We start from the raw sequence: 19,557 nt of genomic DNA, 5'->3' as shown, positions 1-19,557 counted from the left end.
CAAAGTGGTCAGATAAATGTTGATGTCTTTAATCCATTTGGACCTGAGTTTTGTGCATGGTGATAGATATGGATCTATTTTCATTCTTCTACAGGTTGACATCCAGTTATGCCATCACAATTTGTTAAAGATGCTTTCCTTCTTCCAGTGTATGCCTTTAGCTCCCTTGTCAAATATCAGGTGTTCATACGTTTGTGGGTTAATACCCGGGTCTTCTATTCGATTCCATAGGTCGACTTCTCTGTTCTTATGCCAATACCAAGCTGTTTTCAATACTGTTGCTCTATAATAGAGTTTGAAGTCAGGGATGGTAATGCCTCCAGAAGTTCCTTTATTGTATAAGATTGTTTTGGCTATCCTGGGTTTTTTGTTTTTCCATATAAACTTGATTATTGTTCTCTCAAGGTCTGTGAAGAAGTTTGATGGAATTTTGATGGGAATTGCGTTGAATCTATAGATTACTTTTGGTAGAATTGCCATTTTTACTATGTTGATTCTCCCTATCCAAGAACAGGGGAGGTCTTTCCATTTTCTGGTATCCTCCTCAATTTCTTTCTTCAAGGACTTAAAGTTCTTGTCAAATAGGTCTTTCACTTCCTTGGTTAGAGTTACCCCAAGATATTTTATGCTATTTGTGGCTATCATGAAAGGTGATGTTTCTCTGATTTCCCTCTCTGCTTCTTTATCCTTTGTGTATAGGAGGGCAACCGATTTTTTGGAGTTGATCTTGTATCCTGCCACATTACTAAAGGTGTTTATCAATTGTAGAAGTTCTTTGGTAGAGTTTTTGGGGTCGCTTATGTACCCTATCATATCGTCAGCAAATAACGAAAGTTTAACTTCATCCTTTCCAATTCGAATCCCCTTGATCCCCTTATGTTGTCGTATTGCTATTGCTAGAACTTCAAGCACTATATTGAAGAGGTATGGGGAGAGTGGACAGCCTTGTCGTGTTCCTGATTTTAGTGAAATGGCTTTGAGTTTCTCTCCGTTCAATTTGATGTTAGCTGTCGGCTTGCTATATATTGCTTTTATTATATTTAGGTATGATCCTCATATACCCAATCTCTCCAACACCTTTATCATAAAGGGGTGTTGAATTTTGTCAAATGCTTTTTCAGCATCCAATGAAATGATCATATGGTTTTTTTCTTTCAGTTTATTTATATGATGGATTACATTGATAGATTTGCGTATGTTGAACCAGCCTCTCATCTCTGGGATGAAGCCCACTTGATCATAATGGATAATTTTTCTAATGTATTCTTGGATTCGGTTTGCCAGTATTTTATTGAGTATTTTAGCGTCAATGTTCATGAGTGATATTGGTCTATAATTCTCTTTCTTGGTTGTGTCTTTGTGTGGTTTTGGTATCAGGGTAACTCTAGCTTCTTAAAAAGAGTTTGGCAATGATTCTTCTGTTTCTATATTGTGGAATACATTAAGGTGTATAGGTATTAGCTCTTCCTGGAAGTTCTGGTAGAATTCTGCATTGAAACCATCTGATCCTGAGCTTTTTTTGGTGGGGAGGTTTTTGATAACAGCTTCTAATTCTTCACGACTAACAGGTCTATTTAGATTGTTCACTTGCTCTTGATTTAACTTTGGTAAATGGTATTTATCTAAAAACCAATCCATTTCTTGTACATTTTCCAACTTTGTGGCATATAAACTCTCGTAGTAACATCTAATGATTCTCTGAATTTCCACTGTGTCTGTTGTTATGTCCCCCTTTTCATTTCTGATCTTATTAATTTGAGAGTTCTCTCTCTGCCGTTTGATTAGTTTGGCTAGGGGTTTGTCAATCTTGTTGATTTTCTCCAAGAACCAACTTTTTGTTTTGTTGATTTTTTGGATTGTTTTCTGTGTTTCTATTTTGTTGATTTCAGCCCTCAGTTTGATTATTTCCAATCTTCTACTTCTCCTGGGAGAGTCTGCTTCTTTTTTTTCCAGAGCTTTTAGGTGTGCTGTTAAGTCTCCAATATATGCTTCCTCCGTTTTCTTTAATTGGGCACTTAGTGCTATGAACTTTCCTCTTAGAACTGCTTTCATTGTGTCCCATAGGTTTGAGTATGTTGTGTCTTTATTTTCATTAAATTCAAGGAAGACTTTAATTTCTTTCTTTATTTCTTCCTTGACCCAAGGATGATTCAGTAGTTGACTGTTCAACTTCCACGCATTTGTAGGCTTTCTGGAATTCCAATTGTTATTGAATTCTAACTTTATTCCGTGGTGATCCGACAAGACACAGGTGATTACTAATTTTTTTGTATCTGTGTAAGTTTGCTTTGTTACCGAGTATGTGGTCAATTTTCAAGAAGGTTCCATGAGCTGCAGAGAAGAAGGTATATTCTTTCCTTTTTGGGTAGAATGTTCTATAGATATCTGTTAAGTCCTTTTGATTCATTACCTCTTGCAATTCTCTTATTTCTCTGTTGAGTTTCTGTTTGATTGATCTGTCCATTGGTGAGAGAGGTGTGTTGAAGTCTCCTACTATTAGTGTATGTTTTTTGATTACTGCCTTGAGTTCTAAAAGTTTTTCTTTTATATAAGTGGGTGCTTTTATATTAGGGGCGTAGATATTCAGGATTGAGACTTCCTCCTGATTAATTGTTCCTGTTATGAGTATGAAATGTCTGTCTCCATCTCTTCTGATTGATTTTAGTTTGAAGTCAATTTTGTTAGATATTAGAATGGCCACACCCGCTTGTTTCTTAGGTCTGTTTGCTTGGAAAACCTTTTCCCAACCCTTTACTCTGAGTAGATATCTATCTCTGTGGTTGAGGTGTGTTTCTTGTAAACAGCAGAATATTGGATCCTGTTTTCTTATCCAGTCTCTAAGTCTGTGCCTTTTTATAGGTGAGTTGAGTCCATTAATATTAAGTGATATTAATGACCAGTGGTTGTTGATTCCGTTTATTATTTGTGTGTGTGTGTGTGTAGTAGAGTTTGTGTGTTTCTCTTCTTTGAGTTGTGGTTGTGAAGGGTCGCTAGATGTCTGGGTTATTGTAGGCAGTGATGGCAATGTTGGATTCCTTGGGTTGCGATTTTCCTTCTATTACTTTCTGTAGGGCTGGATTTGTGGCTAGGAATTGTTTAAATTTATTTTTATCCTGGAATATTTTGTTTTCTCCGTTGATAGTGAACGATAGCTTGGCTGGGTATAGTAGTCTGGGTTTTCATCCATGGTCTCTTAGTTTCTGCAGTACCTCTATCCAGGATCTTCTGGCTTTCATGGTTTCCATAGAGAAGACTGGTGTAAGCCTGATAGGTTTACCTTTATAAGTCACTTGACCTTTTTCCTTTGCAGCTCTTAATATCCTTTCTTTAGTCTGAATGCTTTGTGTTTTGGTTATTATATGGCGAGGGGACTTTTTTTTTTTATCCAGTCTATTCGGCGTTCTGTATACTTCTTGAACCTTCATAGGAATATTGTTCTTTAGATTGGGAAAGTTTTCTTCTATAATTTTGTTGAATATATTTTCTGGGTCTTTGATCTGCAGTTCTTCTCCTTCTTCAATCCCTATTATTCTTAGATTTGGTTTTTTTATTGTGTCCCAGATTTCCTGAATGTTTCGTGAAGAGAATTTGTTGGATTTGCCATTTTCTTTGACCAGAGCATTTATTTTCTCTATGGTATCTTCAGAATCTGAGATTCGTTCTTCTATTCTTGTATTCTATTGGTTATGCTTTATTCTGCAGTCTCCGTTCGTTTACCTAGGTTTTCCATATCCAGCCGGTTCTCGTTTTGTGTTTTCTTCATTGCCTCCATTTCAGTTTTCAATTCTTGGACTGTTTCCTTTACTTATTTGATTGTGTTTTCTTGGTTTCTCAGGGTATCATTCACAGATTTACTTATTTCTTCAAACTTTTTGTTATATTTCTCATTCATTTCTATACTCATTTCTTCAATCTTTTCGTTATACTTCTCGTCCAATTCTTTAAGGGAGTTAATCATATCCTGTTTAAGGGACTCTATTGCTTTCAAAATGGCACTTTTTTTCCACTTCTTCTGGGTTAGAGTGTTCAAGTCCTTCTGTTGTAGGGTCGTTGGGATCTGGTGTTTTCATGTTGTTTTTCAGATTGTTGGAGGAGGTCTTGCCTTGGCGTCTGCCCATCTCTTCGTTCAAATGCTCTCTATTGGAACTTCTGGTATCGGGTCGGGTTCCCTTGTTGGGCAGGGAGTTCACTGATAGAATGCCTACCTTTCCTCAGGCAGGCTATTGAAGCACAGGCACTCCCTCTTTCCGGGATGCTCCTACAGAGCAGGCCCAGTGTGCAAGGCAGCTGAGCTGGGGAAATTTTATGGCCCCAGTGGGAAGGGAGAAATATAGAAATTTGTACCTGGATGGAAGCTGGTGTGGCAGGCGGGAGAGTTTAGCAGGGTGGAACCAGCACTGCAGGTTGACCTGGGAGTCTATGGGGTCAGGGAAAATCCGAGCTCCTCCTCGCCGGCCCCTGCCGCGGGCCTGAAGCAAACTTACCCCTCCGATGGCCCTCTGGCTGGAGGCTGGGATGGCTGGCGGGGGCGCTAGCAGGGTGGAGCCAGCAGTGCAGGCTGACCTGGGAGTCTAAGAGGTCGGGGAAAGTCCTAGCTCCTCCTCACTGGGCCCCTGCCGCAGGCCCGAAGCAAACTCACCCCTCTGATGGCCCTCTGGATGGAAGCTGGGATGAACCTGCAAATTTCAAAAAATACAAGTAGTAACAATGAACTCAATCCCTGTTATAGTTAATGAGATGCAGTTATAATTGAAAGGATAAACTAATTCTCCAAATGAAAGCTATTAGCCAATTCACAGTGTGCGTGCGTGCATACACCGTGCGTGCGTGCATACACCGTGCATGTGGAGACCAGAGTCTTTGGTGGGTATCTTCATCAGTTGCTCTCCACTTAATTTTTAAGATAGGGCCACTCCATGTCTGCCAGACTGGTGTGTTTACAGGGATCCTCCTGCCTCGCCCTCTGGAGTGCTGGGATTAAAGGCTTCCCCTACCATGCCCAGTTTATAAAATGTCACTTGTATGTAAATGTTTTTAGGGTTGACTATTTAATACTGGGTGACCAATTGATGTGCTCTTCACTAAGGAAGACTATTTTTCCTGCTCTCAGCATTCCTTACTTGCTGTAGTTATTTGTGTAGGGTTGAGATCTCATGGGCTTTTTTTTTGTCCACTTTGCGATGATCAATGCCATCCTTGTTCAGCTCTTCTTTATGCAGTCACATGGGTGAGACTTTATGGGTGTAACTTCTGCTGTTACTGGGACATATGATCTCACAGGAAACTCCCTGATGCTCTGGCTTTTATAGTCTTTCTGCACCTTCTCTGCATTCCCTGAGCCTTTAATGTGGGAGTTGTATTGTAGATGTATCCAATACAACTGGGCTCTGCAACTCTGCATTTTGATTGGTTGTGGTTTTCTGTAATGTTCTCTAGCTGTTGCAAAGAGAAATTTCCTCAATAAAGAGTGAGGACTACACTTGTCTGTAAGGATGAAGATCCATCTTTAGAACGCAGTTAAGGATATATTGGCTTAGTAAAGTTGTAATTTCTCCCTGATCCATGACTTCCCTAGCCCTGGGTATTTGGTTAGGTTTCTAGTACCAGACACGGATTCCCTCTTTTTGGGTGGGCCTTAAATCGAATTAGGGAGTTGTTGATTACTGTCAAGGTATTCTTTCCACTACTATACCCTTAGGTTTTAAAAATTAAGTGTATTCTCTGACAGTTTCATAGCTATATACAATGTATTCTTATCACACTCACTTCCACCCCTCATCCCCCCTTCCACCCTAGCTGACCTTCTTTTCCTCCAAGGCCCCTCCCACTTTGATGTTTGTTTTCTCCTTTTGTTTTGTGACCAATTGAATTTATTTAATCAGGGATCCACTTTTACAGTAACACATCCAGGAGAGCAGAGTCCTCTTGGCTCTGGAAGAGTCTCATCTTTAATCTTTATTTGTTCCTGATGGGTGTGTAAACTGGTATGACCACTATGGAACTCAGTATTGGGGATACTACAAAAGCTAGAGAGTGAGCTAGTCATATGATCCAGCTATATGATTCATAGGCATGTACCCCAAGGACATGCAGAGGTATTTCACATCCATGCGCATTGCTCTGTTCACAGTAGCTAGGAAACAGAATCATCCTAGGTGGTCATCAACAGGTGGACAAGCACACAGTGGAATCTTATTCAGAAACTGAGTTACAATAATCCATCCATGAGGGCAGAGTCCTTCTGGCCAAACCACCTCTTAGAATCCCTCCTCTTAACACTACCACAATGACAATTAATAGGGCATGGCGAGTCCTGTGTGGAGTACAACCTGCGGTTCCAACTGTTCTCGGGATCTCGAGACCAGCCCAAGCACTAGAGCAGACCCTATCTGAGAAAGGGGGAAAAAAAGAAGGTGGTGTAGAAGAGGAGGGGAGGGAAGGGAAGGGGAGGGGAGGAAAAGCAAAGTAAGAGTTGAGAAGTGAAGCCATGAGAAGAAGAAAATAAAAAATAAATTTGGCATGAACATGGAAGGAGACTTGTGAGTCATAACAAATCCCTACCTCAAACTTTACCACAACACCAATTCCAGAGGAATCAAAGTTCCACAAATGAAACATAGAACTGGGCAATAAACCACACTTGGATATTTTCCTCACATAATAATTCGAAAGTGAGAAATATGTTTCTAAGGGAATAAAAGCAAAAGTCATAGAAAGTATAACTAAGTTCAACTTCATAAAAGCATAAATAGATCCATAAGCAGAAACATCATAAATTAAGTAAAGACACACAAGTGGGGTGAGGGGCACAAGGAAGATAACTCATAGAATACAAGGTCAATTCTTGGGGCTGCAGAGACAGCTCAGTGGTCAACAGCTTATACTGCTCTTGCAGAAGACTTCGGTTTCATTCTCAGCACCCACATCTGGTGACTCACAACTCACCCATGACTCCAGCTCAAGGGGATCTGATACTGTCTTCTGGCCTTTGTGGCCACTGTACTCCTCGTATAGATGTCCTCTTACCCCCAGAGACAAAAGTAGTTAAACAACAACAACAACACCCCCCTCAACAAACAGGGCTGAAATGATGGTTAAGAGCACTGGCTGCTTGCTTTTCCAGAGGACCTGGTTTCATTTCCCTTCACAGCTACCTGTAACACCCGTTTCAGGGAGTCCTATGGCCTCCTCTAGCTTCGGAGAGCACCAGTCACACACATGGTACACAGACACATACACAGGTAAAACAGACAAACAAAGCAAAGCAAAAACCCATACACATAAATTAAAACAGTAATTAGAAAAGTTAAAATACAACTATCTAATTTTACATTGAAAAAGAATCCCATTCCTTAATATTAAAAAGAGCTTTATTCGAGGAGACACCCCAGTAAACAGCTTTCAATGCAAACATGTGGGCTGAGCGTGCTCCCCAAAATCCACAGAAAAAAAGAGATGTGGTCCTTTAACTCCAGTGTGTGTGTGTGTGTGTGTGTGTGTGTGTGTAAGCAGAAATAGCCAGGTCTTTGGCTTGTGGGGCTGCTCCTTTAACCTGACTGATGAGTCCCAGGCCAGTGATAGTCCTTGTCTCACAAAAGCAAGATTGGGGACCAATGAGATGGCAAAGCAGAGAAAGGGATTTGCTACCAAGCCTGACAACCTGTAGTACTTGATCCCTGGAATCCACAGGGAGGGCAGAGAGAACTGATCCCTGCAAGTTGTCCTCTGGCCTCCACTTGTGCCCCCATGCCATGAACACACACATACGCAGATGAATTAAACAAGTAAATAGCACAATAACATATATATATATATATATATATATATATATATATATATATATATATATATATATATATATATAAACCAAACACACACACACACCCAGATTGGTAGCTCTTAGGGAATGACACCCTCTGCCCCTACCCCATGTGCACACACATGAATACACACATACAACTTGTTCTGAGGATGTAGGTGGGGCAATTAACTAGCACAGCAAAGGCCTTGGGCTCTGAGTCCAGCATGGGGCTGGACAACTCCCGTGTGTGTGTGTGTGTGTGTGTGTGTGTGTGTGTGTGTGTGTGTGTCCCCGTGTTCCTTACATAAATACGAAAAAAAGACAACAACCAAAAAATCACACAAAGTCTTCCAGGAAAAGACTACAGATTGGTTTTTTAAGCACAGAGGTGACAAAAATGAAATTGAAACAAGTTAATAAAGCCTTTGATATTAGGACTGTTTGATAACAGTGGGGACCTCTGTGGGAAATATTTGGCATACTGTTCAGAGTCATGTCTCTTCAGCCTCTCTGGAAAACTTTACTCATAAATATTTAATTCAGGAGACAAGCTCATTGGTTTGGAAACTTCTATAATAGATAATCCATTTGCTGTCGCCTGGGTTAGAAGCAACATGGGGGTCATTAAGTGAAGATCCTTTCAGGTGGGACATTTGTGATATTATGTAGCTATAAGAAAGGCAAGCCTGGTAGGAGCCTAAGGAGATGACTCAATTGGTAAAAGCTTGCCCGAGAAGATTGAGGATCTGAATTTGATACCCAGAACCTTTATCATAAAAACCAAGCACGGAGATGCATGTTTGTTGCCCTAGTTCTATAATACTGGGGACCAGGGTACAGGCAGAGCCCTGAGGCTTGTTGGCTAATTAGCTTGGCTTAATGAGCAATCCTATCTTAAAACAACAAAATGAAACCCAAGTTAGATGGCACGTGGGGAATGACAGCTGAAATTAACCTCTCTTCACAAACATGTACGTACTCATACCCACACACTCATGATCTCCCCCTTCCACGCACATACAAGACGGCCAGGTACAGTGATATCTGCCTGCAATCCCAGAAGTAGGGAGTATGAGGTAGGAAGATAGTGAGTCCAAGGCCATCCTGGGCTCCACAGCAACACTATCTTAGACAAATAAACCAAAGGACAGTAGTAAGAAGTGCCAGCCTGAGTTAGCTTAAAAACCCTGGGAGCTGATCATTTTAAATAGTCACATTAATGACTACAAGAAAGAAAGAGGAAAAGAAAGAAGAAAGGAAGGAAGAAAGAAGGAAGGAAGGAAGGACAAGAATAACAAACCAACTCAAACACTAAGAAACATTTACTTCCAAGGGTCCAAGTGTCACTTGAAATTTGGGAAGTTCTAGTGGAATCACTACACGTTGCTGGGGAAATTGAGATTCTTTCTTCAGCTTCTAGTCTTGTTAATAAAAGAATTTGAAAAGAACTCAGAAGAAAACAAAATGTCAATTTTATTACTGCCCAAAATAAGATGCAGATCTTGTCTTTCCATGTTTGGCTGATAACCCTGGAAGGCCTGCTCTTTTCTGAAAGGAAACGGGGTGGGGGGGAAGTGGAATGATGGTCAAGTCCAGAAAGAGTAAGAGAGAAAGTCATGCCAGCATGGAGGTCAGCCACACTGCAGACAAGTACCTCATGTGAGGGAGGGAGTGTTAGAGAAAGAGTAACACCCAAAGCGTTATGGAAAGCCTTCTTGGAAAAGAGATGCAAAGAAAAAAAGTTAAACTTTTTTTTTTTTTTTTTTTTTTTTTTTTTTTTTTTTTTTAGTAATTCAGAAAAGCAGACCAATTTAGGAGGCTGCAGAACCAGAGATGTGTAGACGACCTCACAGAGTGTAGGGATTCTGGGAAGACAAGCACATTCTCTCACTTAGGGACAATTAGTCCTCCTGTCTCTTTAGTATGGCGTAAGGTCGATGTACCTTTTTGAGGGGTGTCCTTAGCCAGGTGATTGATGCACCCACCTGGAATGTTGGATCTCCACTCAGGCCAGAGATTCTATTCTCTGGTCTAGAAGGAAATAGTTTCCCCATAGCTGGTTTTGAATACTATTTTAAAACTGAAGACCTGTGTAGATGGCTCATTCAGTAAAGTACTTGAGCAAGCGTGAAGACCTGAGTTCAAATCCCACAGTGATGTTCATTTTATAATCCCAGGGTTGGGAGTGGGGTTAAGGGACTCTCTGATCAATAAGCCTAGTCAAAATAGTAGGCTCCAGGTGTAGTCAGAAATTCTAAAAAGTAGAAAGCAATAAAAGAAGATAACTAATGTTTACATCCACGTTGTTGGACAATGCTCTTGTACATTGTAAAGATTTGTCATTCATATTAATTTAATAAGACACTGATTGGCCAGTAGTCAGAGAGAAAGTATAGGTGGGGGCGATCAGACTAAGAGAGTTCTGGTAGAGGAAAGGCAAAGAGTCAGTCACCAGCCAGAGCAGAGGAAGCAAGATGAGAATGCCTTACTGGGAAAAGGTACTAAGTCACATGGATAAACATAGAAAAGAATTATGGGTTAATTTAACTTGTAAGAGCTAGTTAACAGCAAGCCTGGGCTAATTAATAGGTCAAACAGTTTATAATTAATATAAAATTCTGTGTGTTTCTTCAAGACTGAACAGTTGTGAGACCAGGCAGGACAGAAATTTTCATCTATAATACAGCATTCATATGCTGATACACACAGATATACATAAACACACATACAAACATATACACATAAATATACAAGCATATACAGTCATACATATATACTCACACGCATATAAACATATACACATACACATAACACAAACATATATACACACATACAAATATATACACACATATATAAACATATACACACACATATAAACATACACACATACAAACACAAACACATTTACAAACATATATATGCATAGATACACACATATACAAATATACAAACATATATACACACATTCAAACATATATAAACACACACAAACATATATATATGTACACAGACACACACAAACATATATAAGCACACATACATACAAAAATATACATATGCACACACACAAATATATACACATGCAAACACATGTGAACATACACACATATCCATACACACACACACACACACATATATACACTTACACACATATGCAAACATACATTCACATACACTCAAACATGTATAAACACACACATACTAACATAAATACGTACATACAAACATATACACACACACACATACGAAAATAAACACACTGACACACCAACATGAGTTCCTAGAAATATTAAGCTAAAAAAGGTTCAGGGCTCTGAAAAAGTTAAAAATATAATTAATATGTGTTAATAATTTTGATCATAAATGTTCCTCCAAAGCTCATCTGTCTCATGTGGTAAAGGCTTAGGCCCCAGTGCAGCAGGCAATGAGTCATGAGGGCTTTGACTTCAATGGATTCATCCACTGATGGGCTAATAGCTTAATGGATAGGTAAGCATCTTAGAAGCATCGGAACCCCTATAACTCCCCCCCCTTTTCCTCCTCTACTCTCAACCCAGCTATAAAATGGGAATTTTTAAGGACCCTTGTTGTAGGACATGACTTGGCCATGACCCTTCCTATCTTGGGCTATGACCTCATTTAGTCATTGAATCAGTCATGGATCCTGGCCCAGCAGGAGGCCTTGCCATTATGAACTGGTTATCCAACTCTGGTTATCCAACTCTCTGGGGCCACGTGCCAGCTGCCTCTGGGAAAACTGGACAGGTTTTCCCAGAAAAGATGAAGAGAAGTCTAACACTCAGCTTTTGCTCTGGGGAATAAGTAGACTGAGGCACAGTAGGAGAGGGTATGGAGGAGGCAAGAAGGAAGAAATGAAAGCAGGCTGCAAGATCTCTAAGGTGAGTGCCAAGGCAGGATCCCATACCGCTTTCCACAGAGTGGGAGGTCCAAGTCAAATGGCTTTTCTCAGAGGTCCCCAGATGAACAGACAAGCACGTACATACATACATACAGAGATACATACATACATACATACACAGAAATACACACACCGATGGAAACACACATACACAGAAGCATATGCAGACACAAACACAGGTACACATTAATGTACACACACTTATAGAAGCACACAAATACACAGAAACAGAGACAGAAATACATAGAAACAGAAACAAAAATATACAGAAATGCAGCAGATACACAGAAATAGAGATACAGAGAAACACACATACCTATTTGAACACATGGACATACACAGACAGGCATACACACAGGAACATACACACACATGCACAGAGATAGACACACACACACACACACACACAAACAGAGAGAGAGAGAGAGAGAGAGAGAGAGAGAGAGAGAGAGAGAGAAACACTCAGACACAATAGAGCAATCCACAGAGGAAACCAACACACAAAGTTACCTACCCAGTCCTGAAGACAAATGTCCCCAGGGACAGACACACCCTCACAATTACACAAAGTAGCACACAGGATCAGGCAGCAGGCGGACAACCAGGAGGGAGTTTCCCACCATTGTTCTAGCCTGCAGCAGCTCTCTGTGCATAAGGCCCTGGTCTAGGCTGTTTGGGCACTGGGATGGATGAGGTTAGAAGTGGGCACTCTCTCGGGAGGCCAAGGATGTAGGAAAAGAGAGCCAGGAAAGAGAAGACTGTTGGGGGAGGGGACAGGCAAGGTGGGTCATTGACTAAAGTGGGTGAAAGGATCGAGAAAGGGGCAGAAGAACCTTCCAGGCATAGGAAACAGTTCACAGTCCTCCGCACTCCATTCTTCCTGTGCTGACCCCGCACTCAGGCCAAGTAGAAACAGTGGTCCCACCCCTCTAGATATCTGCAGCCCCCTCCTTCAAGAGCAGCATGGGAATCAATGGGTATAGAGAAGCTGTGTAAGCATTCAAAATCACACAACAGAAAGATAACCAGCTTATCTTTAACAGAAATCCCTCTAGGGACAAAGAACCACTCCACACCCACCCCCTGCTAGTTCCGGCAGAGAAGAGGAATCTTGCTTGGCAAAGGTCATGCCAGGGAGAACAGGTGTGGGAAAAGCTGTGTGATCAGCGTGCAGTCCTCCTGGCTGCTCTGCTGGGCGTTAGCCATACCCCTGTGCTCTGCTCCCATCCTTACAGAGGGCCTTCGGGACAGGCAGAAAGAGTGGGTGATGGAGCACGGCAGGAGCCTGGGAAGGACCTGAAGGCAAGGGCCAATCCTGCAAGCAGATCTCTGGCCAGGAGGCTCTAGTTTGTAGGATTTTCACAGTTGTTACCAGAACAAATGCTCGCAAACCTGCCAGAGTGATGGTGTGTGTTTGTAATCTCAACTGTTCCCAGACATGCATGGGGCTGAGTAGTAGAATTGACCGTTGAAGATGAGTTTATTCCTGATTATGTTTACTTACATGTGCTGTGGCACTCATGTGGGAGGTCAGAGGACAACTTGTGTAAGTCCATTTTTTTTTTCCACCGTGTGGGTCCCAGCGTTGAACTCAATTTATTAGCTGGGCAGCAATCACCTTTATCCAATGATATATCTTACTGGCCCAACTATTTTTTTATTTTTCAGATGTGGTCTCATGTGGTTAAGTCTGGTCTTGAACTCACGATGGTGCCTCGAAGATGGTCTTAAACTCCTGATCTTCCTGATTCTACCTCCTGAGTGCTATTATGGCAAGCACATGCCACTGTAACTGGCTTGAAAATGACATTTACAAAGGGTCCAGGGGTCAGGCATATGTAGTGCCTGTTATTCCAGCACTTGGAAGGTGGAGGCAGAAGACTCATGGGTTCGAGGCCAGCTTGGTCTGTATAGAGAAACTCTGTCTTGAGAAGAAGAAGGGAAAAAAAAGGAAGAGAGAAAGAAAAGAAAATGACTAGGAGGGAGCAAGAGCAAGGCTCTAGGTTCTATTCCTAGCATCTCTGGGCTCTATCTCTAGCAACACACACACAAACACAGGCACACACAGACACACACAGACACACAGGCACAAAACACCAGGTATAGTGGTGCATATCTGTAATCCTAACACAGCCTAGACTATATCGCTCCCCTCCATCAACAAAAGAAGAAAACAAAGTGATCAAAAACCTGTTGAGTAAAGTAACACATGGGTTGGGGAGATGGCCCCACGGTTAAAGCACTTGATGTACACAGAATGAGGACCCGAGTTCCAGTCTCCAGAGCCAGTATATGATGCCCACCTGCAACTCCAGTTCTGGAAGGTGGAGACAGGGGATCCTCAGAGCGAGTTAGCTAGCAAGGCTAGCCACGTTGGCCAACTCTGGGTGTTGTTAAGAGACCTTGCCTCAGTGAATAAGGTGGAAGAATGAGCAAAGTTATTCCTGACATCAACTTTGGCCTTCTACATGCACACACTCATGCACAGGCACTCACACGCAGTACAAGCCCACATATGCAAAAAGCATGTGCACACCCACATACGGACAAAAAAAAATAGAAAAATAAAACAACAGCATGCACTCTTACCGTGTTGGAGGGCAGCTTACTCACTACACTCAAGTCCAAGTATGTACAAGAAGATGCCACAGTGGGGGCTCAGAGTCTGCTCTGAGTTCCAATATTCAGCAGGCATCTCTGGAACTCAGGTTCATGTCTGCAAGCAATACCATAAGGACCCTGTGGTGACACCGGGTCCCAGATGGTACTGAGTCATCACCCTTCTCAACGTCCTTTATTTCATGCCACATGTAATCTTGTTTATCACAGGAAGCAATATAATCAGGGGCTGATGAGATGGGCCAGGTAGCAAAGCACTTGCTGCTAAGTCTGATGACCTGTGTTTCAGTCCCTGGAACTCATGTGGTGGAAGGAAGTTCTCAGAACTGACTATTGCAAGCTGTCTTATGACCCCCACATATAGACTGTGTCCCCACAAATAAATAAATATAAAAAGAAATTGTAGTATCATGGTCACAGATTTTAGAGGTCATGATAATGTCCAATTGTCCTGACCAATCTTATACCAAGCTATGGTCATCAGAGAATGGAGCTTCAGTTGAGGAAAGGCCTCTATGAGATCCAGTCCTAAAGTCCTAATTAATTTTTTTAATTAGTGGCCAATGGGGAAGGGCCCAGCCCCTTACAGGTGGAGCAATCCCTGGACTGGTTGTTCTGGGTTCTATAAGAAAGCAGACTGAGCAAGCCATGGAGAGCAAGCCAGTAAGCAGCATCTTTCCATAGACTCTACATCAGCTCCTGCCTGCTGGGTTTGAATTCCTGTCCTGTACTGGCTTCCTTAAATGATGAACTACAATGTAGAAGTATAAGTCAAATAAACCCTTTTCTCCCCACCTTGCATTTGGCCATGGTGTCTCATAGCAGCAATAGAACCCCTAAGACAGTGATCATTTTTGAATTACTACTACTACTGTGTTTTTAGCCCAGGCTTCATGGGTTCAGAGTCCAGTGTCCAATCTACAAGCCTGGCCACAATGAGCCCAAAGTCTGGAGAAGATCGATACAGGTGTCTGCTTCAGTCCCTTAGCTGGAGGCTGTAATGTTCAATCTCAGTTAACAGCTTTGGGAGAGAGACCTGTAGATCTGCCTGGGTGTCCTCATTAGATGCAAATGGGAAGACCTGTCCACTGCGGTGGCACTGCTCCGTGGCTGGGGTGTTAGAGTATTTAAAAAGGGGATGGCGAGCTAAGCACCAGCATTCATCTCTGTTTCTTGACTGCAGATGAAGTGTGATCAGACGCCCCAGGAGTGTGACCTCCTGCCACCGTGACTTCCCCTCAAGGACAGACTGCACATCTTGGAACTGTGAGCCAAAACAAATCCTTCCTTCCTAAATTGGTTTTGTCAGAGTGTTTTATTTATTGCAGTAACAGAAGAGTAATTACATAGAGGAGAAGAGGGGGAGCAGCCCAGAGTTGCTTCCTGTGTTCTGTGCTCATCGGTTCCCTTAATCAGATGAGGCTCATATGGATGGGGAGATCATAAAGGGTGTGAAAGTCTGTGAGGGTTGGGGTGGGGGTGGGGCAGTAATGGGATACAGCTCAGTAGGAGAGCGTTTTTCCAATTGTGTAAGAAGTTCAGGCCTGTGGAAGAATCCAAGCCGTTTTTCGCCGAACCTATCAGTACATCTGAAAAACAGGACGCAGGCGGAAATGCAAAGCTAGGGCATCATAAAGAGATCTAGGTCTGGGAAGCGGGAACTAGAAGTTGACCAGCTGAAGCAGTAGTCTGAGAGAGCGCCCAGCAGGCGGTGCTGGGTTAAAAGGTCAGAGATAAGGTAGTGCAGAAACCAACAGCTTGACTGGAGTAAGGCCAGGTGCCCAGAAGGGCCGGAGCTGGGGCAGGGCCTGACAAAGCCGGTCTGGGGCCAGGCGGGGGACCAGACCTTGGAAGCAAGAGGAAGAGCCTGAAAGCGGGTTAGGAGCGCAGCTAGGCTGTGCAGGGTAGACTGCCAAGGGGAGTTGGGGGCGGGTCCTGCAGGCGCCGGGGAGGGGGCTGAGGGCGGGGTTTGGGAGCTTGGGGCAGCGAGCCATAGACTGGGGCGGAGCCTGGTTTCTCAAGACAGGGCCGGCTGGAGGCGGGGTCTCAGGGTACGGGGCTAGGGGCTGAGGGCGGGGTCTGGCGGCGGCCGAGGATTGTGGGGCGGGCTTTAGGGAGGGACCTTGTGCTGTGGGGGCGAGGCCAAGACGTGGGCTGAGCAGTTTGGGGCACAGGGGTCTTAGACCCGGCGGTTTGCTCACACCAGGGGTGAGCGCTCTGGGGCAGAGCGCCCTGAAGTCACGCCCCTCCCCACCCAGACCACGCCCAAGCCCCCACCAAGCTCCTCCCCGAGGCCCCCTTGGGCTCTATTTCCTCCCCTGTGGGTGGAGGCTCTGTGGCGAGCACAATCCCTCGGTCCTGCGCCGTCAGCCGCGTGTCTACGGCATCTTCGGGTTTGCTGATTTCCACCCCGCCTGGGCCTCCACATATCCGCTTGCACCCCAGGTAAGCGAGTGCCCCTCTCCGGGGGCGCCGGCCCAGAAGCAACCCTCGCAGCGACCTCCAGTCTCGCCTCCCAGGCCAAGACCAGCCAAACTCGGCCCCAAGGTAGGGTCAATGAGCTCCCTATCATTCCGTCCACAAGGTACTTCTCAGGGTTTCCCAGCAGGTCGGGGCTCGGGCTATCTTTTCCAGAGAGTTTTGGGCCCCCGAGGGCGAAGGTGAAGGTGGATGTGACTGGAAAATGAGCGGGAGCGAAGAGGGGCTATCGTGGCCCCGTGTTGCGGGGAATCCGGATGTATGAACGGGCGCTGCGTCACAGGAGTGTCTGTCACCGGAGAATCGGTGCCGAGCGCCTGCTGGGTGCCGCGGACCGGGCGATGGCCGCAGACACAGCAGGGCATTGTCTGGGAGCCGCGTAGACCGGCCCCTGAGAAACGTCTTTAACAGGATTGCAACGTTTCAGCTGGTGCCGGGAGCGTGTAGAGCGCACATCCTAAAACTGGAGCTAGAGGATTAGAGTGTCTTGAGAGAGCCCCTGGGTGTGTGAGGGAAAGGGCCAACCGCAGCACCTGCTATGGAGTGCTCTCTGGACCCAGGCAACAACATCCCGGGGAAAGGCCCAGGTTGATGTGTTTGCAGATCAGAAAGGAGGCTGACGTATCAGAAGTGTATACAGGGAACAAAGAAGGTAGGGAATGGTTGACAAGAGATTGGAAGACAATGAGGAGCCCACAGTTCCATTCTCAGGGCTATGCATAGGAGGGATGCTTCAGCCAGCAAGCAGCAACCATCCGATTGTGTCTTGAGAGGAAGAACCTGCAGCCTATATGTGGGGGAAGGTTGAAAGGACCTGGGCAGAGGCAGCTGGCAGGACCTCTGATGGAAAGTGTGTGAAGAAATGAGAAGTTAGAAATTCTTTATTTCCTCCCAGAAGAACTTGTGTTTCATGCATGCTTGGAAGCTGGCCACGAGGGAAGGCCTGTGTGGAGACAGAGCTGGGCTGCTGAGGGAATGGAAGGGGCCTTATTATTCTTTCTTTAGGACTAGGTTGAATCTAGGGCCTTATGCGAGGGGCGCACTCCTCCACCGAAACACTTTGGTTGCTTCCTTCCTTTATATGTGTGTGTGCTCACATGTGGTGTATGTATGAGCTCAAGTGTGTGGAGGCTGGAGGTTGACTTCTTACGCATCCCTCAGTCACTCTCCCCACCTTATTTTCTGAGACAGGGTCTTTTACTGTTTGTTTTGGCAAAACAAGCCACCTGCCTGCCTCTTCCCTCCTCCCTGCTCCCCCCCCCCCCCCCCCCGAGTTACAGGCACACATCACAGTGCCCATTTTTTTCCGTGGGTGCCGGGAATCTGAACTCAGGTTCTCCTGCTTGCATAGCCAGCACTTTACCTACCGAGCAGTCATCTACCTAGCCCTTATGTTTTATTTTGAGACAAGAGTCTCACCAACTTGTTCATTCTGGCCTTGAACTCATTCTGTTGACCTGGCAGGCCTTGAACTTTAAGTCCTCAGACCTCAGTTTGTCAGATAACTGGGTTGACAGATGAACCATAGACCTGGGCATGGAGGGGCCCTTTATTTCTGGGATGTGGAGGTAAGAGGAGGCTTGTAGGACCCAGCCAGGCTTGCAAAACCCATGAACTGCCTGGGATATGGAGATACAGGGCTCCCCAAGACTGTAGCCTGAGCCCCGCCAAGGCTCTAGGCAGCGGCGTGGCCTCTGCTGGGGTGAGCTGAACCCATTGTCTGGCTGGAGCACTGGAGAAGAGGAATCCTAGACTGGGAAGTTGCCTTGGAAGCTCACTAGCCTGTACAGCTGGTCCCTCCTAGTCATAGCTGCTGTCTGGGTGGAGTTCCCAGAGCATCACTCAGCCTGCCTTGAGTCCAGCCGGGTCACAGGGAATATTGGGAATGTTTTTGGCCTCCCTTCTCACTTCACTCACTCCCAAAGGGAGTGTTTCCAGGAGTCAAGGAGCGAAGGGGCAATGGATATAAGCTGAGAGCTCGTGGCAGTGGGAAAGGGTTCCAACTTTCTGTTTGCCAATCTGGGAAATGGGTCTGCGATATCTTTTCTCTGAGAGTATTGATGAGCCCTCAGCTGCGGATAGTGCTTGACAAATCTTAGTGCCTTTACACTCTTGAGGTCCTGGGAGTGGCCTCCACGCTCCACTCTGAGATAAGAAGAACACTATCCCCTTCATACCCAAGGCCATTGGCATAGTGCCTGGGAGCCAGTGATCATTTGGCGAAGGAGCCTCTGGGCTTACGAAAGATGACAAGGAGAGTGAACAAAGGTCTCTTCCTCCCACTCCTGGGTTGACATAAGAAATCATTGCAGCGGGGATGCTCCCCTGTGATCTGGGTGCCCCAGGATGCCACATTCTACTGCCTGGGCTCGTACCTACCTCCTGTTTGAGTGCTGCAGCCCTCAGGCTAGTAGGTTTACCTCATTTTCCCCAGCTGTAAAATGGGAATGATACCACTTAAACACCCTGTATAGTTAGAGAGCTGAGGACAATGCCTAGCTAGTAATCAGTGACTGATGAAACCAGCCTGTTATAGTGCAGAGTTCATGCCTCAGGGCAGAACCGAGTACAGTAGCATGACTTGTCCCAGGGAGAGTCAGAGAAGGCATCCTGAGTGGGTGACAGTGATTCAGCCAAGGATGGATAGCTGTGTTCACTGGACAGAGAAGCAGCATTGCAAACTAAAGGATCAGGAGGTACAAGGCTCTAAGCACAGAACAGAGGTATGAAAGGGTTTTGA

The 19,557-nt window shown here is 44.5% G+C and overlaps 1 protein-coding gene across 4 annotated transcripts in view; it reads left to right on the top strand.

Moving 5' to 3' along the window:
• The first annotated feature begins 15,580 nt into the window (after positions 1–15,580).
• Positions 15,581–19,557, top strand: part of Cers4 (ceramide synthase 4) — a 35,758-nt gene continuing 31,781 nt past the window's right edge. For 2 of the 4 annotated variants that reach the window (XM_048429016.3, XM_048429017.3), the window contains exon 1: positions 16,523–16,886. The gene's annotated coding sequence lies outside the window, so the exon portion shown is untranslated. Of the gene's footprint in view, positions 15,606–16,522; positions 16,887–19,557 lie in introns of those variants that run through there. The other 2 variants (XM_048429020.3, XM_048429019.3) reach the window with 2 other exon arrangements.

This window comes from Myodes glareolus, chromosome 2 (assembly GCF_982192425.1).
Source record: "Myodes glareolus chromosome 2, mMyoGla1.1, whole genome shotgun sequence".
In the NCBI taxonomy this organism is placed as follows: Eukaryota; Metazoa; Chordata; class Mammalia; order Rodentia; family Cricetidae; genus Myodes; species Myodes glareolus.
The sequence above is the reverse complement of the archived record's forward strand: the minus strand, read 5'-3'. Positions and strand labels throughout refer to the sequence as shown.